The sequence below is a fragment of the Oncorhynchus clarkii genome, chromosome 1 (assembly GCF_045791955.1).
Source record: "Oncorhynchus clarkii lewisi isolate Uvic-CL-2024 chromosome 1, UVic_Ocla_1.0, whole genome shotgun sequence".
NCBI lineage: Eukaryota > Metazoa > Chordata > Actinopteri > Salmoniformes > Salmonidae > Oncorhynchus > Oncorhynchus clarkii.
This window is the reverse complement of record NC_092147.1, coordinates 21,532,195-21,558,530: the sequence shown is the minus strand read 5'-3', so window position 1 is coordinate 21,558,530 and position 26,336 is coordinate 21,532,195. Positions and strand designations below refer to the sequence as shown.

The window sequence follows — 26,336 nt, the reverse complement described above, 5'->3', positions numbered from 1 at the left end:
CGGTCTGTCTTCTGAAGACTGTGGCATTATCTTGGGTACTGCTGTTATATCAAACGGTTTAAAGGTGCTGCTGTTATATCAAACTATTTAAAGGTGCTGCTGCTATATCAAACCATTTAAAGGTGTTAATGTTATATCATACTGTTTAGAGGTGCTGCTGTTATATCATACTGTTTAAAGGTGCTGCTGTTGTATCATACAGTTTAAAGGTGTTAATGTTATATCATACTGTTTAAAGGTGCTGCTGTTGTATCATACAGTTTAAAGGTGTTAATGTTATAACATACTGTTTAAAGGTGCTGCTGTTAGATCATATTGTTTAAAGGTGCTGCTGTTATATCATATTGTTTAAAGGTGCTGCGGTTATAAACCAACTAAAGGTGCTGATGTTTTATATCAAACTGTTTGAAGTCTAGAGACTCAGGTTAGTGTGAATCTTTCAAACGGGTGCAATGTTTTTTTTATTTTTTAAATCAAGTGAGTCTGCCTCTTGCTCTTTTTCTATTCAACCCTTTCTCATTCCTGTCTTTTCCCGTCTTCCCTCTCCCTTTTCCTGCTTCTCCACCCTCCTTTCCTCGCCCCCTCCGAGAACGGGGCCCCTGGACTACACACTGGTTCCATGACTACCACGTGTTAGTGGGCTTTGAAGAACTGTCATGTTTTTTTAGGCTGAGAATGTGTCGCTGTCCAAAGGTTAGATAAATAGGACACTGGGCGCGAGGAGATGCAGCTCAGGTTTTCTATCATGCTGGGCTGCTTTGAAACGCATTTGTCCAGGGCAGCATCAGGCCTGATTCTGAGGGTGGAGGAGCGTAGGGGTACTCTCAACGGCGGTGCTGTGGGACGCTGCTACTGTGGGCTGCCTGGGAGGATGAATGGATGGAGAAAAATGCACAGGGGATCACTAACCAATGACCATTAGGACACAAATAAGCACGAAGTAGATTCTGTGTTACAGCATCAGTGATTGTGGGTTAGAGGACATCTTGATATGTGCATACAATTGCATTGTAGTTTTCAGTCATCCGTTATATAGTATGGTACTTATACAAAGGCAATAATATATTTTCACCAGATAATCAAGAAAAATATCTTTATCCACTGCATGTAACATTTAAATACCCACCAGGCAGGAGACCTACAGGCAGGGAAGGAACACAAGTGATATGTTACAGAGATTCCTGCCAAGAGCAATAGGCAGTAATGTCTGAGGCTGACAGACAGAGGTAATATAGAGTCTAAATTTAGTTTCTCTAATCCTGCAGGAGCTCTAATGTGCTTAACAATAATGAGATTCATCCCCCTGTAATTCTTTAGCTTCAGCATTTTATTTCACTAGGCAAGACAGTTAAGAACAAATTCTTATTTATGATGACAGCCAGTGGGGTAGCTGCCTTGTTCAGGGGCAGAACAACAGATTTTCACCTTGTCAGCTCAGGGATTCAATCTAGCAACCTTTCAATCATTGGCCCAATGCTCTAACCACTAGGCTACCTGCCACCCCAAAGCATTATTTTTCCTTTGCTTGATCTGGAAGTGGTATTCCATTCAAGGTAATTCATGAGACATTTCTAAGCAATGAAGTGTGTCCAGTTTTGGACAATGTAAAAGCAATTTATGTAAATTGAATAAAATAAAGTTTGTTTATACAGGAGGTGGGACCATTATCAGTAAAAAAATATTACATCATTTGTCAAGTAGAGGGCACTGTAGTCATTTTAATTAAAACACAATGGATGTTTGTTTCAATGGGAGACATTTACTTGGGCCCGACTCCATGAGGGGGAAAAAGGGGACTTAGCCCCCTCAGTTGAAACTTGTGCCCCTCAGTTTTAGTTTTATGTCCCTATATAAAAATAGCAAAAAAGTTCAAATTATTGAGTGACAGGTTGGAGCAAAATCTGTATCTCCGCTGCACATTGTAAGCAATGGACAGAGCGCGCCAAGTGTGTAGGGGGGCTCTGGAAAGCCACTGGGACAATTAGGTATGAATCCTTTGGGTTTCCATAAAAAGCGTGAAAGCCTACAACAGAAGAGAAGCGTGTTAAGTAAATAAGGTGATGTGCCTCCGCATGTAATATTGTATTTTGATTTATAAGGGTTAAGTTTACCATTGAAGCTGCTTCACTCAACTTTGCCTCGCGCCCCACCATAATTTCAGAGTTAAGTTAGCTTCTTAGCTAGCTGTAAAAACCATGTTATTAGCATATTTAGCTAGCTCAAACCAGCTATTCTGCAACAGCCACGCATGATGGATATCAGAAATTGGTTTCACCAAAGTATCCAAACAAAGCGAAAGGAGAAGGGGAAACCTGGCTACTGTGTCAGTGGTTGTTAAAAGTTCCACTGACATCAAAGTCAGACTCGAAGGTACAGGGCTGCTGAAGGCAGTGATGGACCCGGCTTTAAGTTTACAGCCACCATGGTGCACAGAATCCTCAGTCTTCTCAATACAGATCTTTACACTGGAGTCAAAGTGGTCCACAGTACTTTGGAGTGCAAGAGAAGCTGAGGTGTGACAGTGAGTTTGAAGTCATTTGGGCACAGTGCAGTGCCAGTGGCACTGATGCACCACCAGCTCCAAGCAAATGACTACATTATGTAGGCTGAGTACAAGTAACCAGCAATACGTGGTGGACAGTACCGTAGGCCACCAGGACAGAGGACAAGAGACTGTAAAAGACTGTTCTTCAGCCCGTTGGATGCTGTCATTGGTGAAGTATGAAATATTCTGCTAACATAAAAGCCAACTGGTGGAGGGCCTGCGTGCCCTTGACCGAGAGAGCCATATCTTTCTAGATGTGAAAACATTAAACCACTGCTGGATCTACGCAAAACAAATTTGGTGGAAGCTGAGTTTAGTGTTGCCCACTAGTTTTTGCAGTTTGAAATTTCCGGCTCTGGCTCCAATGAGGACAAATGGACCCCACTTGATATCCTGCAACTATTCTCTGGGCTTTTCTATGCTATGCCGACTGTGTTTACCGCACTGAAACATGTATTGACTTTTGGTGCGTCCAAAGCTACATCCAATAACTCGTTTTTCACTTTGACAAACGTATTCAGTCAGCACAGAAGGAGTATGCTACACCTGAGGAAAGCTCAACTAATACAATTGGCAATTGAGGGGGATCTTAAAAAGAACAATGGAATTATCGATTACTCGGGAAGTTCTACAGAGCTTCAAGGAGGCTGCAACTCTTCTGTAAAGGTAAGAAACAATCTAGCTGGTTGTTTAAATCAAAATCTTGGTGTTTTCAGCAAAAACATAGGGTATGGAATGGTAAAAGGACTTCATTAGACAGCCTTGGTTTTCAACAGCATTGCTTTAGTGTGTGTCAATGGTGCTTGTAGAGCGCAGCTGAGATGTCGCGCCAACCTGTTCCTTCTTGGGCAAAAGCAAAAGGCATTTGAACTTTTGCTTATTTTGGTATAGCATGATATACAGTTGAAGTCGGAAGTTTACATATACTTACGTTGGAGTAATTAAAACACATTTCTTGTTAAACAAACTATAGTTTTGGCAAGTTGGCTTGGACATCTACTTTGTGCATGACACAAGTCATTTTTCCAACAATTGTTTACAGACAGATTATTTCACTTATAATTCACTGTATCACAATTATAGTGGGTCAGAAGTTTACATACACTAAGTTGACTGTACATTTAAACAGCTTGGAAAATTCCAGAAAATTATCTCATGGCTTTAGAAGCTTCTGATAGGCTAATAGACATGATTTGAGTCAATTGGAGATGTACCTGTACCTTTTGTAACGGTTTTCTTGAGGCGAAGGAGAGGCGGACCAAAACGCAGCATGGTTTCTATTTATGGTACTTTAATAAAGCAACTACACATGAACAAACTAACAAAACAAGAAATGTGGAAAAACCAAAACAGCCCTATCTGGTGCAAACACAAAGACAGGAACAATCACCCACAAACCCAACACCAAACAGGCTACCTAAATATGGTTCCCAATCAGAGACAATGACTAACACCTGCCTCTGATTGAGAACCATATCAGGCCAAACATAGAAATAGACAAACTAGACATGTAACATAGAATGCCCACTCAGATCACACCCTGACCAAATAAAACATAGAAACATACAAAGCAAACTATGGTCAGGGTGTGACACCTTTCAAGGCCTACCTTCAAACTCAGTGCCTCTTTGCTTGACATCATGGGAAAATCAAAAGAAATCAGCCAAGACCTCAGAAAAAAAATTGTAGACCTCCATAAGTCTGGTTCATCCTTGGGAGCAATTTCCAAATGCCTGAAGATTCCACATTCATCTGTACAAACAATAGTACGCAAGTATAAACGCCATGGGACCACGCAGCCGTCATTACCACTCAGGAAGGAGACACATTCTGACTCCTAGAGAATAACGTACTTTGGTGCGAAAAGTGCAAATCAATCCCAGAACAACAGCAAAATACCTGGAGGCAACTGGAGGCAGAAGATGCTGGAGGCAACAGGTACAAAAGTATCTATATCCACAGTAAAACGAGTCCTATATCGACATACCTGAAAGGCCGCTCAGCAAGGAAGAAGCCACTGCTCCAAAACTGCCATAAAAAAACAGACTACGGTTTGCAACTGCACATGGGGACAAAGATTGTACTTTTTGGAGAAATGTCCTCTGGTCTGATGAAAGAAAAATGGAACTGTTTGGCAATAATGGCCATCGTTATGTTTGGAGGCTTGCAATCCGAAGAACACCATTCCAACCGTGAAGCTCGGGGGTGGAAGCATCATGCTGTGGGGGTGCTTTGCTGCAGTAGGGACTAGTGCACTTCACAAAATAGATGGCATCATGAGGCAGTAAAATTATGTGGATATATTGAAGCAACATCTCAAGACATCAGTCAGGAAGTTAAAGCTTGGTCACAAATGGGTCTTCCAAATGGACAATGATCCCAAGCATACTTCCAAAGTTGTGGCAAAATGGCTTAAAACTTCTTAAGGCTAGGTAGGGGGTGGTATTTTCACATCCGGATGAATAGCGTGCCCAAAGTAAACTGCCTGCTACTCAGGCCCAGAAGCTAGGATATGCATATTATTAGTAGATTTGGATAGAAAACACACTAAAGTTTCTAAAACATTTTGAAGGATGTCTTTGAGTATAACAGAACTTATTTGGCAGGCGAAACCCAGAGGACAAACCATCCAAGAATGTTATTTTGGAGGTCACTCTTTTTTCAATGGGTTTTCATTGGGAATCTAGAATTCTAAGGCAGTTGCTTGCAGTTTCTATTGCTTCCACTGGATGTCAACAGTCTTTAGAAATGGCTTGATATTTTTCCTTTGTGTAATGAAGAAGGAGGGCTGTCCAGAATGAGGATCGAGTGAAGTGTACTGTTTGATAGAGGCAAGTGACCTGAAAAGCACGCTCCACTTTGTTTTCCTCCGGTATTGAACGCAGTTTATCCCGTCTTAAATTTGCATCGATTATTTACGTAAAAAAATACCTAAAGTTGTATTATGAAAGTTGTTTGAAATGTTTGGACAAAGATTACAGGTATGATATTTTGTAGTCATGTTGCGCCAGTTGGAACCGGTGTTTTTCTGGATCAAAAGCGCCAAATAAATGGACATTTTGGATATATAACAACGGAATTAATCGAACAAAAGGACCGTTTGTGATGTTTATGGGACATATTGGAGTGCCATCAGAAGAAGCTCTTCAAAGGTAAGGCATGAATTATATCTTTATTTCTGAGTTTTGTGTCGCGCCTGGCGGGTTGAATTATGATTGTCTGTCTTTGTTTGATGGGGTGCTGTCCTCAGATAATAGCATGGTTTTCTTTCACCGTAAAGCCTTTTTGAAATCTGACACGTTGGCTGGATTAACAACAAGTGTAGCTTTAACTTGGTATATTGCATGTGTGATTTCATGAAAGTTTAATATTTATAGTAATTTAATTTGAATTTGGCGCTCTGCCATTTCACCTGATGTTGTCAAATCGATCCCGCCAAAGGGATATGATCCATAAGAAGTTTTTAAGGACAACAAAGTCAAGGTATTGGAGTGGCCATCACAAATCCCTGACTTCAATCCTATAGAGAAGTTGTGGCAAGGAGGCCTACAAACCTGACTCAGTTACACCAGCTCTGTCAGGAGGAATGAGACAAAATTCACCCAACGTATTGTGGGAAGCTTGTGGAAGGCTACCCACAACGTTTGACCCAAGTTAAACAATTAAAGGAAATGCTAACAAATACTAATTGAGTGTATGTAAACTTCTGACCCACTAGGAATGTGATGAAAGAAATAAAAGCTGAAATAAATCATTCTCTCTACCATTATTCTGACATTTCACATTCTTACAATAAAGTAGTGATCCTAACTGACCTAAAACAGGGAATTTTTACTATGATTAAATGTCAGGAATTGTGAAAAACTGAGTTTAAATATATTTGATTAAGGTGTATGTAAACTTCCGACTTCAACTGTAAGCAGAATTCAATATAACGTAACAATCCATATTATCAGCATATTCAACAGCATTTAAAAAATATAAAATATATTGCCTTCAATAATGTTATTTTGTGATCAAGCCATCAATGTTTTGGGATTATTTGTGTCGTAAAAAAGTTAGCTAATGGGTTACAATTAGCATGTTTGACATTTCAGTGGAAATACTACTACTATCAGCTTTTTGATAAGTGGTTTAGCAAAGAAATACATCCTGTATTATCTGCATATGGTCCCCAGTTATTGGCCACCTTACTATTTTGGTCAATTACAAGATATATCCGTTTCATTTTGTTCAAAAACAGACACCGACCTCGTATGCGAAGTGTTTACTAGATAGTTGACTAGCCGTCCAGTAAAATATATATATTCTTTAAACGGACCTGGCAACTTGTCAATTCGTAGCCCGGTCCGATGTTAGGGGAAAATTTGCTAATTTCAATGCAAGAACCCAAATGACGCCCCTGCGTCAGAAACATATCAGTATGTTTCACCATAGAAATAGATAACTATAATAGACTTTCTTGGTAGCCTACTGGTTTTCGTGGTTATAAATGGAACTGTACGAATTGGAAATGTGTATATGGTAGGCTGGCATTGCTTAATTGATTATGTGGGTTGAAATTGATCCACAGAAGTGTATCGTGTCGTATTACAACTCATGATTTCCATGTTTGAAGCGACCTATAGGTCTATTTATTTGACAGGACAGCTGTGGATGGCTGCATCTCACTGTAGTAGGCTGTAGGGTATGTTTTGTTTATTTGGATCTCCATTCACCTTTTGTTTACCATGTTTGTTTACTATTAATGGAAAATATAAATTGTGTCATGCCTTTATTGATCTGATATTTTGTTTTCTAGGCCTACTTGGTACCTCTGTTTTGTTCTGTTTACATTCATTCGTTTGCATTCGCAGTTGTCGGTATTCTAAGCCAAACTGCTATTCAGTGTTTTTGTTTGCATGCATGAACAAATAGACAACTACTTTCAACATTTAAATTGCATTATTTTGGTAAGACAGCAGTGTGTATGGCTGCATTCACATAGGGTAATTCACCTATTACAAACAGTCTATCTTGTAGCCTATATTCATTACCAAAATGGCCTTGCTTTCGTGTGTAGGGCGCTGTCCATTGTGCTGATACAGCGCAGCGGAGAAAGGCTACAGATTCCTTGGCAATCTGTCACTTCTGTCACTTCAAAAGCACTCAAAAGCATTTCGCTAAACCCGCAATAATATCTGCTAACATGTGTATGTGACCAATAAAATTTGATTTTGATTTGATATATAAATTCTTTAGCATGGTGGTGGTGGTGGTGGTGGTGGTGGTGATGCTGATGCTGGTATGTGATGTGGAATGCCCGTCCACGCTGCATACAATATGAAGGATGACTGCTGCTAGCTGTACTCTGCAATAATGTATGACAGACGCCAGCCTAACCCTGCAGCAGCCAGTGTGTAATGTCACGTTGATATTGATACATTATTTAGCTGTGAACTGCATGCAATCAGAGACCCTGGGTTTCTGGAGTTGGTGATACAACAAATACAGTATAATATAAATGCATTTCTATGTTAAAAATATAAGTGTGCCGTTCTTAATTTGATTCTGTTTGTTCCCATAGAGAGTACTTTTCCTGTAGGATACCTGGCTCTACCTGCCATACAGGTACATACAACCCTTGTTACAGTATGAGCAGTCAGTCAAGAGTTAGATGCAGGCTGGCAGTGGGTCTATGGTCTGATCCAGCCAGTGGATAGTGCTGACTGGGCAGGATTCTGGTTGTGAGTGGGTGTTACAGGGAGGGGGTCTGCTCTGCACTCCTCCACTCATGGGGAAAGGCCTCCACTATCTGATTAGCATTCAGCTAGTGCCCAGACTGCATCAAGAAACTCCGCTGCTCTAATACTCCACACTCCTTCCTCCCTCCCTTTCACCTCTCTCACTCTCTCTGCATCATTCTGCTGGACCGGGAGGACCCTCCAATACAAAGTGAATGCCGTGCAGGGGTCTTCTAATCTCAGGGATGAAGGTAAACAAAATTCCATATTCTCTTGCTTTTACAAAAAATAAACAGCACTCAACTTGGCTGAACTCAGAGATTATTGTAGTTTTTTTTTAAAGTAAATCAATACTTGTTGGGCTCACTGGGTGTACAGTAAGTTCTGCATGATGATGTTACAGAGGTTCCTCATTACATAACTGCTGTGGGAATATCAGTGTACTTATGGAAAACATACTGCAGCATAATCTGATGTCTTTGAAGCATTCCCTCTTGACTCATTACTCTATTATCACTACTGATTACAATTCTGACTCCGTAGAAAGATCAATCGATAAATTGATACATGAACAGGTTTTCATATACAATTTTAATTTATTGTTGGTTTTTACTGTAAGGCAGACTTTATAATGTTGCATAAAGACAGCGCTGTTGCAGTTGGTCAGGAGATTTGCTTGCCCAGTCCCATTGTGGGGATTCACCTGTAGCTTATTGCAACTTTGATTTGCTAATATTCTCTATTTGTATTCTAATTCTATTTGTGAATATTCCGATTTGTATCTTTCAGTCTGGAAGAACTCTGGGTTTAGTTGTGGTGTTGGTTGTGCTCTGATGCAGTAGGGTTGGGGTTGCAGCATCCCTGCATTTCATCAATCTTGATCACATTGTTTATTTGAATTCCCTTCGTAACATTAACATCCCATGATTGTGAAAATGGTGAGATTAAAACGGAGTGAAATGTCTTCATGTTTCTCGAAACATAATGAGATGGGCTACCTGAAAGGATAAAGAGTATTGAAAGAACTGATCTAGCCTTGAGACAGGTACTGATGTTTCTGATTCAAGCCTTCATTTCCGCAGTGCATCCAGCAATGTCCCAGTTATTCAAAGGAAAATGTATGAGTACACATTATTCCATCCACAGTCCACTATCCTAACAAAGGCTGTGGATTGATGGGTATCACTTGGATGTACAAAACTAATACAAATAGAAAATCTATTGATTCTCAAGCCGTTTGTTTTGCTGGAGTTAATTGGGAGGTGAGTTATCCACTTATCCCAAACCATTCATGAAAACAAACATTGTTTGTTGCACGTAATATCTGAGCAGGGGAACACAACCCTTCTGGGCATAACGTGAAGCGGCAGGGCATTAAAGCATCTAACGACCCACTTAGTTTTTCTACAAGTGGTCTGAGGCAGTTGGTAAATATCGAAAGGCTTCAAGTGCAATTTTAGTAACAATGGTTTTAGGAAACAGATTTAACGATGCACCTACAAAGGTTCTAAAGATGAACTTAGCCTTAAGATGCTTTTGTGAAACCGGTCCAGATATTTAGCCAATTATTGGGCAAAATATAGGAATTGGGCTGCCTGTGTCAACGCAGCCTCAGTACCAGGAAATTAATCATAGAAATTAGGTCTGAGGGCTAAGATGGGAACACAGGGGCCATTGACACTACAGGGGAGCTAACGGAAATATGCAGTCCAGCGTTATCATCGTTTCGATTCAGCTCACACACACCCAAACATAATTATAGGGATTACCAATCAACAGGTCAAGAGCTGCTGGAGCTGGTGTTACATCCCTACATCCCATTTGTGATGAAGGGCTATGCTCTCAGGATATTTGAAAACACCAGATATATAACAGTTCCTATATCAGAGTAATGCTTTAACAAGATCATAGTGATTTGGGCACCATTCAAAATATATATTTTAAGTGTTTTTGATATGGTATGGATAGGAGCGTTTCATGTTTATCCTAACATGTTCCAGCAGTACACGTTTATATCATACTAGGAGTATTTGACAAGCATAACATAATACAGTATTAGAAAGAGCTGTCATTGTACTTTATCAAAGATGACTTATTCATTACTTACATAATATAGTTATTGAAGGGAAATGACCACAGGTGGCCCTTGGTGTCCCTACTAACATACTGTGTAGCCAGGGCAGCGCTAGTGCAGTGGGTGTCGTCATTCATTCACCTGCCCTAGTGCCTTTCAGCTGTGTAAAGAGCAGGAGAATAGACACTCCGCCCCCACACCTCGGCACCTGGCCTCTCTCATGGGCATGGTTGTCAGGCAGGTAGCGCTCTCTGTTCCCTTTTAGATCTTTTTTTTTTAAGTATCTCCCTCTTTTCCCTGGGCTAGATCAAGGGGAGGCAGACATTACAAGGCCTGATCATTATTTATGTGGCGTCCAGAGGGGGTTATAAACCAGGTAAATAAAAAATATATAAAGTTAGGTAAGGTAATTGTGTATCTAGGATATCTACAGTTGGTCTGATTGGGGGGGTCATTGTTTATTTCTGGATAATAATTAGGAATGAACTTGTGTTATTTTCCGGCGCCGACAGAGATGGCCGCCTCGCTTCGCGTTCCTAGGAAACTATGCAGTTTTTTGTTTTTTTACGTGTTATTTCTTACATTAGTACCCCAGGTCATCTTAGGTTTCATTACATACAGTCGAGAAGAACTACTGAATATAAGATCAGCATCAACTCACCATCAGTACGACCAAGAATATGTTTTTCGCGACGCGGATCCTGTGTTCTGCCTTACAAACAGGACAACGGAGTGGATCCTATGCAGCGACCCAAAAAAACGACTCCGAAAGAGAGGGAAACGAGGCGGTCTTCTGGTCAGACTCCGGAGACGGGCACAGCGCGCACCACTCCCTAGCATTCTTCTTGCCAATGTCCAGTCTCTTGACAACAAGGTTGATGAAATCCGAGCAAGGGTAGCATTCCAGAGGGACATCAGAGACTGTAACGTTCTTTGCTTCACGGAAACGTGGCTTACTGGAGAGACGCAATCCGAAGCGGTGCAGCCAACAGGTTTCTCCACGCATCGCGCAGACAGGAAAAAACATCTTTCTGGTAAAAAGAGGGGCGGGGGCGTATGCCTTATGACTAACGTGACATGGTGCGATGAAAGAAACATACAGGAACTCAAATCCTTCTGTTCACCTGATTTAGAATTCCTCACAATCAAATGTAGACCGCATTATCTACCAAGAGAATTCTCTTCGATTATAATCACAGCCGTATATATCCCCCCCCAAGCAGACACATCGATGGCTCTGAACGAACTTTATTTAACTCTCTGCAAACTGGAAACAATTTATCCGGAGGCTGCATTCATTGTAGCTGGGGATTTTAACAAGGCTAATCTGAAAACAAGACTCCCCAAATTTTATCAGCATATCGATTGCGCAACCAGGGGAGGAAAGACCTTGGACCATTGTTACTCTAACTTCCGCGACGCATATAAGGCCCTGCCCCGCCCCCCTTTCGGAAAAGCTGACCACGACTCCATTTTGTTGATCCCTGCCTACAGACAGAAACTAAAACAAGAGGCTCCCACGCTGAGGTCTGTCCAACGCTGGTCCGACCAAGCTGACTCCACACTCCAAGACTGCTTCCATCACGTGGACTGGGAGATGTTTCGTATTGCGTCAGATAACAACATTGACGAATACGCTGATTCGGTGTGCGAGTTCATTAGAACGTGCGTTGAAGATGTCGTTCCCATAGCAACGATTAAAACATTCCCTAACCAGAAACCGTGGATTGATGGCAGCATTCGTGTGAAACTGAAAGCGCGAACCACTGCTTTTAATCAGTGCAAGGTGTCTGGTAACATGACCGAATACAAACAGTGCAGCTATTCCCTCCGCAAGGCTATCAAACAAGCTAAGCGCCAGTACAGAGACAAAGTAGAATCTCAATTCAACGGCTCAGACACAAGAGGCATGTGGCAGGGTCTACAGTCAATCACGGACTACAGGAAGAAACCCAGCCCAGTCACGGACCAGGATGTCTTGCTCCCAGGCAGACTAAATAACTTTTTTGCCCGCTTTGAGGACAATACAGTGCCACTGACACGGCCTGCAACGAAAACATGCGGTCTCTCCTTCACTGCAGCCGAGGTGAGTAAGACATTTAAACGTGTTAACCCTCGCAAGGCTGCAGGCCCAGATGGCATCCCCAGCCGCGCCCTCAGAGCATGCGCAGACCAGCTGGCCGGTGTGTTTACGGACATATTCAATCAATCCCTATACCAGTCTGCTGTTCCCACATGCTTCAAGAGGGCCACCATTGTTCCTGTTCCCAAGAAAGCTAAGGTAACTGAGCTAAATGACTACCGCCCCGTAGCACTCACATCCGTCATCATGAAGTGCTTTGAGAGACTAGTCAAGGACCATATCACCTCCACCCTACCTGACACCCTAGACCCACTCCAATTTGCTTACCGCCCAAATAGGTCCACAGACGATGCAATCTCAACCACACTGCACACTGCCCTAACCCATCTGGACAAGAGGAATACCTATGTGAGAATGCTGTTCATCGACTACAGCTCGGCATTCAACACCATAGTACCCTCCAAGCTCGTCATCAAGCTCGAGACCCTGGGTCTCGACCCCGCCCTGTGCAACTGGGTACTGGACTTCCTGACGGGCCGCCCCCAGGTGGTGAGGGTAGGCAACAACATCTCCTCCCCGCTGATCCTCAACACTGGGGCCCCACAAGGTTGCGTTCTGAGCCCTCTCCTGTACTCCCTGTTCACCCACGACTGCGTGGCCACGCACGCCTCCAACTCAATCATCAAGTTTGCGGACGACACAACAGTGGTAGGCTTGATTACCAACAACGATGAGACGGCCTACAGGGAGGAGGTGAGGGCCCTCGGAGTGTGGTGTCAGGAAAACAACCTCACACTCAACGTCAACAAAACTAAGGAGATGATTGTGGACTTCAGGAAACAGCAGAGGGAACACCCCCCTATCCACATCGATGGAACAGTAGTGGAGAGGGTAGCAAGTTTTAAGTTCCTCGGCATACACATCACAGACAAACTGAATTGGTCCACTCACACAGACAGCATCGTGAAGAAGGCGCAGCAGCGCCTCTTCAACCTCAGGAGGCTGAAGAAATTCGGCTTGTCACCAAAAGCACTCACAAACTTCTACAGATGCACAATCGAGAGCATCCTGGCGGGCTGTATCACCGCCTGGTATGGCAACTGCACCGCCCTCAACCGTAAGGCTCTCCAGAGGGTAGTGAGGTCTGCACAACGCATCACCGGGGGCAAACTACCTGCCCTCCAGGACACCTACACCACCCGATGTCACAGGAAGGCCATAAAGATCATCAAGGACATCAACCACCCGAGCCACTGCCTGTTCACCCCGCTATCATCCAGAAGGCGAGGTCAGTACAGGTGCATCAAAGCTGGGACCGAGAGACTGAAAAACAGCTTCTATCTCAAGGCCATCAGACTGTTAAACAGCCACCACTAACACTGAGTGGCTGCTGCCAACACACTGACACTGACTCAACTCCAGCCACTTTAATAATGGGAATTGATGGGAAATGATGTAAATATATCACTAGCCACTTTAAACAATGCTACCTTATATAAATGTTACTTACCCTACATTATTCATCTCATACGCATACGTATATACTGTACTCTATATCATCGACGGTATCCTTATGTAATACATGTATCACTAGCCACTTTATACTATACTATGCCACTTTGTTTACATACTCATCTCATTTGTACATACTGTACCCGATACCATCTACTGTATCTTGCCTATGCTGCTCTGTACCATCACTCATTCATATATCCTTATGTACATATTCTTTATCCCCTTACACTGTGTACAAGACAGTAGTTTTGGAATTGTTAGTTAGATTACTTGTTATTACTGCATTGTCGGAACTAGAAGCACAAGCATTTCGCTACACTCGCATTAACATCTGCTAACCATGTGTATGTGACAAATAAAATTTGATTTGATTTGATTTGATTTTAAATGCTCATTGGGTGTTAATTACCCTGTTTTGAGGGGTTGATGCCAAATGGGCCTGTCTTGTCTGGTCACTGCCATCTGTTTGTAGATAATTATCTGTTGGGAGGGAGGTAAAGTGGTATGACAGCTGACGGTAGTAAAACATACATTATCCCTGTTTAACGGCGCTTCATCCAGGAGAGATGATAGGCTCCGCAGAAGAATAGAGAGAGATGCTCATCTGGGTCCACGCTGATTTATGAGAGAGAAAGGGAGGGAGAGATGGAGTGAGGGAAAGGGAGAGTCAGAGGGAGGGGGGACTCACTGGATGCCCCACTGGATTGTAATGATGATTTGTGTCAGGGCCTGCAGAGTGGCAGGCAGCATAGTATGGGGGATAGACAGCTCAATGATTAATGTTGGGGCCCTGCTGCACCAATCTGTTCAGAGGGATTTGATGATGCTGGTGTGGGTTTAAACACCCGCCCCATTCCTCCAGGACCCACCCCCTACAGGCTGATATATATTTTCTCTCTCTCGCTCTCTCTCTGTCTCTCTCTCTCTCTCTCTCTCTCTCGCTCTCTCTCGCTCTCTCTCGCTCTCTCTCGCTCTCCCTCGCTCTCTCTCCCTCTCTCTCGCTCTCCCTCCCTCGCTCTCTCTCTCTCTCTCTCTCTCTCTCTCTCTCTCTCTCTCTCTCTCCCCCTACCAGTTAACCAGTCACTGATACCATCTCTCAAGCAATGTAGCATTTTGTCATCTGCATATAAACTAATTCTATGGCAGAATATTTTGAGGCGGCAAGCATAGTGATCCCTATGAGGTTTAATGAAATGCAGCCACACTGATATAATCAAAGTGGTTATGCATACAAAGGATGATGGATGACCACTGGAGAAATATAAACCAGCCAGGAATTATGAATTGAACTAAACTCATTCAAACCACTGAGAATAATAAAACGTGATTTATACCCCTAGTGTGTACCCAGCATAATCCCTATATCTACCTCAGAGAGCCTCCTGCCTGAAAAGCAAACAGATACACGGGGTCAGTTGGAATCAAAGCTTATCGATCCTGTGTGACGACTACAACAACTGGACGTGTCGGTTTGCTCTCAGGGTGGAGAGTAAATTGCCCCGGATGGCGTAGTTATTTTAAGTCAGACCGGTAAGAATGAGGTTGGTGAATGAGGTTTGTGAATGGATAAAGGTTAAATATTTTTTTTAATAAATGTACTATACTGTAGTAAAGTAATTGTCAATAATGAAGACAGATTGTCTATTAAATATATTTAGTGGATGGTTCTTCCTCCTGACCGACTATCTGTTGGAATTAATCCTCTTTCGAGCAGAATTATATGGCATGGGGATTAGGGATCTTTCCCCCTATGCTGTGTTGGCCATCTACTCTCCATAATGATGTCCTAGTAGGCAGCAGCAGGACAAACCAACTGGACCTCTCCAGGGGTGGGCCCTCCTGCCTGCCTGTATGCCTGGCTGCCTGGCTGCCTGGCTACAGGGAGGGGCTTAGGGGGAATCACCCACATCACAGCTGTGCAGTTAGGACAGAACTCCATTTTAGGACGATAGCGGAAGTCCCACTACACCATTTTAGAAGCATGTACAGTACATACATCATCGTAGACAGTTATTATTATTATTATTATTATTATTATTATTATACAAGGGATGGGTGCGGAATGCTGATATTTGAATTATTGATGACCAATCTGAGGATAGTCTGAGGATAGGAAGTACCAACAGTTTTATTCTCGTTCTGTGCTTTTCATGGCTCATCAGAGACAGAGAATGTAATTCTTTCTATTTGGTCATTCCTGCAAATGTTCAGTTGAATGTCACTGGTAATAGGAGAAATTAACTGTGTTTTTGACAGACTGGCTATTTCATCTCACAGATGCCATTTCCAGTCAAACTATTTTTATTAAACGTTATGTACATTATGTAGTTGGAATTTGTCAGACAACTTGACATCCTGAATGGACCATCTTATGAACTCACCATATTATTAAGTGAAGACAACTTTCTGAATCTTAGAAGACAATTACCTTTATTCAGTACAGTATAGGTCTTCTGGCAGAATAAACAGCAGCCACAGCATCTGTCTGTGAAAGTCAAGGACCAGGCCAAGCCTTTTAATGAGCACAGTGGGTGCTCCCCCCCCCCCCCCCCCACCCCCACCCCCACACACACACACACACACACAGTTAGGCAGACTGAAAGGTGAGAATAGAGGGCCTGCTGATCTGGATCAGGTAAACAGCTCTGGACAGAAATCTGTGGGCCAGTGTGGCTGTTAATCTAATCCTGACAGCGAGCTTTTATTCCATTATAATAGCTGGTTATTTATCACTGTACAATTCTGCCCAAGGAACTCTCATCAATTAAGATGAACGGGAAATATGACAGGGTAGCTTCAATTCCCTGCCACGCTAAAATATGTTTTTTTAAGCACTATTGTAAAACATTCAAGGTGTGGAAGCCTACAGTTGTATTTGACAGTATGCTGCCAGCCGCATCCTCCTGTGTGTAACATCACTCCATCTTAGAGAGGAGCCAGAGCAGCATACTGTAGACGGCCTGCAGTAATTCACCTGTCCTGTGTGACACTGCTGAACTCCTTCTCCTGAAAACCCATCTGAAAGTGTCACAAGACAAACAGCAGCTCTGAGCTGAGCTGCCTCTCCTCCCACTGTCTATTGTAGGAGTACAGCAAGATCATCCATTTCCACTTTAACCTAAGCCAACACGAGGCAGCAGATAACCTAGCTGTTAGGAGTATTGGGCCAGTAACCGAAAGGTTGCTGGTTCGTATACCTGGGGGAAAAAATTAACACGGTAGTTAACCCCCCAACAACACTGGCTCCCCAGGTGCCGATGACATGGACATTGATTAAGGCAGCCCCCCGCACCTCTTTGATTCAGAAGAGCTGCGTTAAATGCGGAAGACACATTTTGGTTGAATGCAATCAGTTGTGCAACTGACTAGGTATCACCAGCCACCCATCTGCCAGCCTCAATCCCTCCTCCACATCTCTGCTCTCCTCTCATTTTCACTCTCCCTCCATCACACACACACGCACACACACACACACACACAATTCAGCGCAGTAGTGTGTCTCTCCTTCCTTCCGGGGAAGAGGTGTGAGCTTGTTGTTGCAGAGAGGTTGGGTGGACTCTACCATTGTGAGTGTGATGGGGTGGGCGTGATCAGGGATAGGGAGCTCCTCCTTTGATGAGTGGGGCGGATAGCAGGCGCAGACCCTAATCTGTTCCTGAGTTGTACACTGAAGCTAGAGGAGGGTATCCTCTGTTACTTTACTACCATAGGCCCCAGTCCTGGATTTGAACCTCTTTTAAGGGATGTTTTGGTCTTTATCTAAAGGAGGAATTACTGTTTTGATGCCAACACTGGTAAGATGACACATTTTTGTTTGTTTGTTGATGTTTTTTCATTTCAAATGCATTATTTTCTCTTGATTTTAGATTAGATTCTGATAGAATATTTGCTGGTGTTTTTATCCTAGAAAAAAGGCTGGAGGCAAAGGCTGAGGATGCAATCTCAAAAAGCCCTGCACTTTTCAGCACTTTTTTCACATCTTAAAACAGAAATCATTCCAGGCTAGTTTTGGGAAAACCTTACAGATAAGCAAATGCAGTAAACACCGTCTTCAAATAAATGAGGAAGACACTAAGGAAGGAACTCCAATTTCAGCAAGATAGATTACGGGTGATATTGCACAATCAATAGATATATTTCAGATACACTTTTCCCTGAAAAGTTTTGAGTCATTAATGTAGCATTGCCAATGAAAATGTATTTGATACTTACATTTTTGTATTATTCATTTATTTAACCAGGAAAACCACTGTTAGGGTAAGAAATCATGACCAGAATAGCAAGGATGTGAAAACAAATGCAAAAAAAGTTTAAATCATATAAAATTTGATTTCACATGCTTCGTAAACAACAGATGTAGACTAACAGTGAAATGCATATTTTGACATTTTCTGTTTGTTTCCAAAATACTGTAATATCATGAAGATACTCATAAAAGCGATTGCCACAGATTCCAGCGCTATTCATTTCTACTGTAGTGTGCAGATAAAGTTGCTACAGATGAGAGAATGTTGTTTAAATCAAAGAATGTACCAAGAGTTTGTTGCTGTGCTACACAATTTTTATTTGGATCCTCTGTTGAAGAAGCAGCAGCTATTCTTCCTGGGGTCCACACAAAACATAGAATATGACAAAATACATAACACTAATGGACAGGAACAGCATAGTACATAGATCACAGAATTGATGTGATGCTGCAGCTAAATTAGTGTAGGTTCTATTGCTCTACTTAGCTGGGCTTTACTGAGGGAGTGTGTGTATGAGGGGACAGGCTTCTTCCTGCAGTGGAAAGGAACATATGCATTATTTATCAATAATAATCTTGCCTATGCAAGGCAGAAGCAAAGCACGGCGGTGCATTACTGTCTTTAGATCACATAACCAGAGCTGGCCTGTTAGCACGTTATTCTCCTCCCTAAGAAGACAACAGCCAGAACAAGCCCACTTACACTCTCTCTTAACCTGCTGTCACATGCAAAGTGTGGACAGATGGGAGGGTGGAATGGGACTCCCATAAGCACCCTCCCTGGGTATTTCAGTCACGTTTTATCTGTATTCCACATTCATCTTAACCACGATCAGGAAGAAGATCGTATGTGTGTAAGAGCTAAATCAAATGCTCCAGAGCAAAATATCCAACATTTAGAAGTTGACAGGATATCTTAGACGATTAGATCTCTGAGATGGTTGGTGTGCTTTGAGATAGGGCTGATATGGTGTGCACCAATAAAGTGTTGCCGGTAGAATGTGTGTTTAATCAAGAAAGACAGGTTGAGGGTAGACTCGATATTAAACAACGGGACGAAACATCAATGCTTTGCTGCAACAGGTTCTATAGCTAACTTAGATGCCCAAGGGAAAATAACACAATCGACGGTCTACTTTCATCTTGACAATCTGACAGTTTGTCCCTGTTGAAAGGTCGAGAGAATGTTGTTTTCAATCCTGTACGTCTGATGATCTATACAGGGACAATATGTAGCTTCTAAAAAGTGAAAATACCAGGACTATGTTAAAACCAGGTAGCAATACTTCATGCATGAAGTAAAACCCCAAAACAAATATAACTAAATAGATTCATTCAAAATATTTAAAGGTCATTTAATTTGATGGTCAATCTACTTGGAGAAATGCTGATTGTTATAAAACAAATACATTAATCAAATGCCAAATACTTACTCAATGCTCTTTGTATGTACCAGGGACATTATGTGGTCAGTTCAATTTACTGTGGGTTGAGAGCCAGGACCAGTGGTTTGGTTTTATAGTGGGCCCTCCACTATCGAGTGAGGAAATTGACTGACCGGCCTTTTCTCAATTAGATTTGCTCATCTCCTGCATCCTCACTCCTGCGTCCTCACTCCTCCAACCTCTCTCGCCTCCTTTTAAAAAAGGTCAAAGGTAATCGAGTAGAGGTGGCGAGGAATATGAATGGAGATGAAAATGCTCTTGTTTGAAATAAGCTCCTTTTCCACTTGCTCGTCATCAGGCAAATTATGTTTACAAGAGTGGATATCAAAAGAACCTTGTAAAGTGATAAAAACTAAATAAGTAAGTTGTAATTCAAATGTTTAGTACCACATCGTTTTTAAATGTCTGCATGCTTTTCTCCTGCGACAATACAACAGCTGATTCAAAGGGTGTTTGGCAGATATCAAAACTCTTCCGCGTTAAGGTACACTTGTGCTTCTTCGCCAAAAGGAGGCTATAGAGGGGAGGACCGTTTGCCTGTTAACGAATTGGCACTCCTCGACCACTCTGCCACTTATCGGTTTCTGGGTCACAGAGAGAGGAAGGAAGATGGACTTTTGCCCAAACGAGAAAAAGCCATAGAATATGCTAATGCTTGTACACATACAAAATAATTGCCTGCAATCGACGCAGACGATTGCATTTGTGGCAAGAAAATATGAATTTTAAATAAAAAGGACAACTTCAGTAAGGTTACATTCAGGATACTATACATTAGAAGCTCTATCCGGTGAATCATCAAGACTCTTCAAACATGGTTGAAAGTATTCCTTCTAATGCTAACTGCTTAAGAGTCTATTGATGCTATTTAGCTGTACAGCTGAGGGCTTTGGGGGCTGAAAATAATGTGGTACAGACTGTCCCTGAATATGAATCTTTAATATGCTGCACTTTAAAGCATCTCTCTCTCTTTCTCTCCCCCATTCTTTCTCTTTCTCTCCCCCATTCTCTCTCTTTCACTCCCCCATTCTCTCTCTTTCTCTCCCCCATTCTTTCTCTTTCTCTCCTCCATTCTTTCTCTTTCACTCCCCCATTCTCTCTCTTTCTCTCCCCCATTCTCTCTCTTTCACTCCCCCATTCTCTCTCTTTCTCTCCCCCATTCTTTCTCTTTCTCTCCTCCATTCTTTCTCTTTCACTCCCCCATTCTCTCTCTTTCTCTCCCCCATTCTTTCTCTTTCTCTCCCCCATTCTTTCTCTTTCTCTCCCCCATTCTTTCTCTTTCACTCCCCCATTCTCTCTCTTTCCCTTGTTCTCTCTTCCTTTTCATGACCCTCCTTCTCTCCGTGGCCTCTTTGAACACCTTCATGTGTGTTTTGAAGCTTTGTTCTTTTATTTTATCTGCTGACGCCATTCATAATGTTGAATTTTACCGCTACAGTACATCCCTGGACATGACATAATTACAACAAAATGGTCTTCCAGAACAATACCAGTAATGAAAATAGCATAGCAATGTCCTTCCGGAGACCCATCTCAGAGAAAGCGTCTCTCTCTGGCTCTAGGATGGACGGTTGTAGGAGGCAGTAAATAGAATGTGCAGTCAGACACCAGTGGGTTCTTTAATATTTAACCATGAGTTACAGCAGCATAGAGGCACTTCTCCTAACGACACAGAAGATCCTCCACTTCATCTTAAACCCACGGCTCGGCTATCGTCACTGAACCTCTTCCAGTGGACCCTTTGTTCTCCCTTCAGGTCACAAAGGCTGTTCAGACCCATGCCATCATATTTCATTTAACACATGTCAAGCAGCTTAGGGCTTCCCAACTGATTCCCTGACTTTGTCATTGTGACCATTCCTTTTGAAGTGAGTGATAGCTGCCCAGGGATATTGGTCATAGGTGACATGTCCTCTGTGTGCCTGAACATTGGACCTTGTTGGTGCACACAGTGAGTAGTCTCTCCCCACAGCCACTGTAGTGAGAAAACACAGTGACAGTCACTGGGAGCTCGTCAATAACATCATGATGAGTTCTAGTCCAAGGTTATTATCTCAGTTCTGTCTTTGGTGATCAGTAAAGCTACATTAGATGGTATGGCTACCTCATGATGACACACTGCCAGCAAAGGAGGTACCATCGGCGATATTATGTCATTAGCAATCTTCAATTGCTACCTGGGCATGACGATCATTGATGACCAATGGTTTACTCCTAACAATATATCCAATCTCCTGTGCTGAATCATTGGTCACACAGCAATGTCATTAGGACACTTGTTGAATGACACTGATGAGACTGGCCGGAAATGAACAGTGGGTTCAATTAACAAGAGGCTATGAGAATGATCCAGTAAATTCCATTTTATCCGTAGAACGGGCCCCATAGCAATCTGGAATCTCTCTGTCCATTGGTAGTGTTCTTAAAGAACTGAGGGCCAGAAAGTGAATCAATAACAAATTATTGAAACTAATGTGTGCTCTGTTCTATGTGCCTTGAAGCATAACGGTACACACTGCAGGGCCGAGTAATAGACATCAGCCTCCCCCTCTCCGTTTAATGGACCTTTCACTTTTATTTCTCCCTTTTTATTTGCGGGGTAGACGACAGCATGAGACCAGCACACTGCCACCCCTCAGCCTGGCCCCTGACTGGCACACCAGGCCTTATAACATATATTTTATTCCCCCACCCAGGGATGGCTTGGTTTATATCTCTGATATTTACCATACACCCAAAATTGGGATGTATCAGAACATATCTATCTTATTTGTATGTGAGATGTTGATGAAATACATCGCAATGGAGAGGTAGTGATAGTGGTGAAGATAAAAAATAATACTGCCAGAGCAGAACCATGAAATTAGCCTATGTGTGAGCATTTTCATTTGCTGAGACTACAATGTCTTGCTTGGTTTCTTGAGCAGATGTAAAATGTTTTGGCTTCAGTTATGTTTTGTACTAAACTATGAGTCATTGCCTTTATGCGCAAAAAGCTCAAGCAAACTTTAATGACGTAACAACACCGAACACTAGGTACAGTATTCTTCCCTTTATAACAAGATTCACTCAAGCATCAGATCTGAATCTGATACACCAGATGCTTAAAACAAACCTCTTTTGTTTTAGCACTAATTAAGATAGAAATACAGACATATGAGGAGATATACATCACATCACATCAATTAGTGGGAAGAGGGGATGAGATGGGATGACATCATGATGGTAGTTACAGTCTTGTCCCATCACTGCAACTCCCGTACGGACTCAGGAGAGGCGAAGGTCTTTCCTTCGAAAGACAACCCCGCCAAGCCGCACTGCTTCTTGACACACTGCTCGCTTAACCCAGAAGCCAGCTTCAGAGGAAACACTGTACAGCTGGTGACATAAGTCAGCATGCATGCACCTGGCTGCCACATGGCATTGCTAGAGCGAGATGGGACAAGGACATCCCAGCGGGCCAAACCCTCCCCTAACCCGGATGACGTTGGGCCAATTTTGCGCCGCCTCATGGGTCTCCAGGTTGCAGCCGGTTACGACACTGCCCAGGCTCGAACCCAGATCTGTAGTGATGCGTCTAGTACTGCGATGCAGTTCCTTAGACCGCTGCACCACTCGGGAGGCCAGTTACAAACACTGAAGTGAAGAGAACTCCTTTAAATGAACACGTATGCAAAAGAGCAAGGCAGCATCATTAGCCATTAACTTGTCCAGTGAATTTTCTGTCAACATTTAGAAAGTTTGCATAGAAAATAGATGCAAAAATTACCTGCTAGGGTGCGTTTCCATGGAACTTTGAAAACAGCTTGACGTAATGACGTCACACCTAAAAACTATATATCTCAAAAACCTACACTGTTGAATGAAAATATTGTGGTTGAAGGGTTTCCATTACCCATTTAGGCAAATTACGCATTAATATATTGGCGGCAGCTTGTATGCTCTCCCACCTATCTGTTTCATGTCTCAGGTAGCCCGTGAAAGCCAACATGGATAGAATGCAATAATTGACTAATATTTGCATATTGTAATAATTCTCATGTGCCAACGTATCGCCTCGGTTGATGACATGGTGAAACCTGCACTCCTGTAGATCTGAAGTAATTAGATGGTGAAACGTACACTCCTGTAGATCTGAAGTAATTAGATGGTGAAACGTGCACTCCTGTAGATCTGAAGTAATTAGATGGTGAAACGTGCACTCCTGTAGATCTGAAGTAATTAGATGGTGAAACGTGCACTCCTGTAGATCTGAAGTAATTAGATGGTGAAACGTGCACTCCTGTAGATCTGAAGTAATTAGATGGTGAAACGTGCACTCCTGTAGATCTGAAGTAATTCGATGGTGAAACGTGCACTCCTGTAGATCTGAAGTAATTAGATGGTGAAACGTGCACTCCTGTAGATCTGAAGTAATTAGATGGTGAAACGTGCCAACCAACCAGAAAAGTAAGATGAAGAATTCCAGGTATTCTTGAAGGTAAGGACAATCCATTTCCTTCAAAGAAACATCATTTTTATAGTTGAAAATTGATTTTTGCAAGACGTAGGCATTTACAATTAATTTTGGGGTGGAGCTTTATAGTTATGTGGTGACATCACGTGCCGGTAGGCTACCTTCATTATTATTTGCCAATCATAATTTATTCGAAAAAAAGTTTCCATCATCATTTGTCTTAATAAAGAAAGTTCTTCTACAGATTTTTCTACAGAAGAAAAATTCACCCATGTCGAACAGATAGAAATGTGGTCGATCTTTAGAAAATGTATCCTATATCTGCTGTTTCCATTACACATGTCGCAATGATTTTTTTTGCGACATTGTGTTTGTCAAATAAACCCGGGTCAATGGAAACCTGCCTAGTAACAGTTTAGCGAGATGTTTTAAATCAACTTCCGAAGCATTCTATAAAGTACTGTATTTTTCCAACCAAACAAACCTCATAGTCCTATAGTGTCCTCCATATATATTATTCTAATGGCCTTGGAGATATACATTGATACATGATAGAGAAAGGCATAGATGGAGTCAAAGCCAGGTAGACAGACTCAAAGCCAAATAGATGGAGTCGAAACCAGATAGACGGAGTCACAGACGCCATAGATAGATTTTTATGGTTCTGGATAAAGTACCTACCCAACTGAAAGGCACAAGCTAGTGTTATGCAACTCCCAGCTGGGCATGGCGTCAGCAAAGAGAGAACCAAGGCAGGATGGGCAAGGCGGGGCAGCAACCTGAAACACTCTGGATCATGGGAGAAGTGTTGTCCTCTGACTAGAGAGAGAGAGAGAGAGCGAGAGCGAGGATGGTCACATGAGACAGAGTTTATTTTGTTTGTTTTCAGACCGAGACAATGAAAACTGGTGAAAATTGACAACCTGGTTTGAGATGAGTTACGAATGGCCTCCTATGCCACTTTTCAGGGTAAATTTCACATTTCCCAGACTACAACAACTAATGTCGAGATTAGATCCAGTCAAGGAATAGAGGTGTCAACGTGCTCTAATAAAACCAGCCTACTCGTGTGTAGAAAGACACCAATGAAAGGGAGGGATTGTTTTTTCATTCAGCCAGACATTCATTTCCTTCTCATACGCAGCAATAAAAGCCGGGTCTCCTCCTGCCATCCTTCACTCCTGACTTTATCAGTTCAGTGTTGACATCGAAGCATGGAGTGCTGCATCTTTTATGTTTGGCCCTGTTTTTCTGCTGCTGGAACAATAATCTAAAGCTTTCGGAGCAGCGCTGGACATAATTACATTTCTGCAGTCTTCAGCAAGATTCAATTGCGGGGCAGCCGATCTCAATGTCTGATTTCTCTCTGTCCCTTTCACACACGCTTTCTCTCTCTTTCTCTCTCCCTCTCTCTCTGCATTAGCGTAAGGGTGGGTTAGAGAGAGAAAGAGCTGGACACAGATCGTGGGGTGGGGGGGGTCAGTCCAGTCACTGAGAATAAGTGGGCTGGTTGAGGTTTAATCTCAATGCGGGGGATTACAGATTGTGCTCTGTGTTAGTTCCAGCCAACCACCAGTCTCATTGGTCAACATGTATATTCCATCCAGCCATGCCAATAATCACCGTGACACACACCCTATAAAGACTTCTTACTTTGTTAAATATGGAGATTTTGGGTATGCGTTGCATGCCTGCCAATTAGTGAAAGTTGTTACACATAGAAAATTAGAATTATATCTATACCTGTTCAGATATCATCAATATGTCATGTATGACATTTGGCTTCCCATGGTTCATGTTGGCTGACTAACCTTTTCCTCAAACATTGATGTGGCCTGATTAGTCAGGGGGCAGACACAGAGGTTGTTAGAGAAGGTTGCTACTGTATTATTAAGGTTGCCACAATCATGTGTGCAGACCTGATGCAGCACCCAAGTGCTCTCTGCTGTGCTGTGGCTGTAGCTCCACACTGGTTCTCATGTGCCTTTCTACTTGATTATCTGCATTATGCCCGTTTCTGGTCCTTTGATCCCTAAGGCAGTAATGATGTACTACTGCCCAAGACAAAACCTCCTCATCATCACACTTTTAGATGATTTGAACATGTTGTGATGAAATGCTAATATCGGTCCCATAATTTGAATGGGATTTGTGCCACACATGCTAAAACGTTAGCATTAGCAAACGGTGCCAGCCACTGCCAGGGAAACTAAACCAAAGCATGGATTGCTGTAATACCTTGTACATAG

At 42.4% G+C, this 26,336-nt stretch overlaps 1 protein-coding gene across 2 annotated transcripts in view; it reads left to right on the top strand.

The window, feature by feature from the left end:
* The first annotated feature begins 1,787 nt into the window (after positions 1 to 1,787).
* LOC139385385 (synaptic vesicle glycoprotein 2B-like) overlaps positions 1,788 to 26,336 on the top strand; it is a 56,104-nt gene continuing 31,555 nt past the window's right edge. The window contains exons 1-3 of one of the 2 annotated variants that reach the window (XM_071130550.1): positions 1,788 to 3,211; positions 8,112 to 8,155; positions 8,464 to 8,519. The gene's annotated coding sequence lies outside the window, so the exon portion shown is untranslated. Of the gene's footprint in view, positions 3,212 to 8,111; positions 8,156 to 8,463; positions 8,520 to 17,579; positions 17,735 to 26,336 lie in introns of those variants that run through there. The other variant, XM_071130477.1, reaches the window with a different exon arrangement.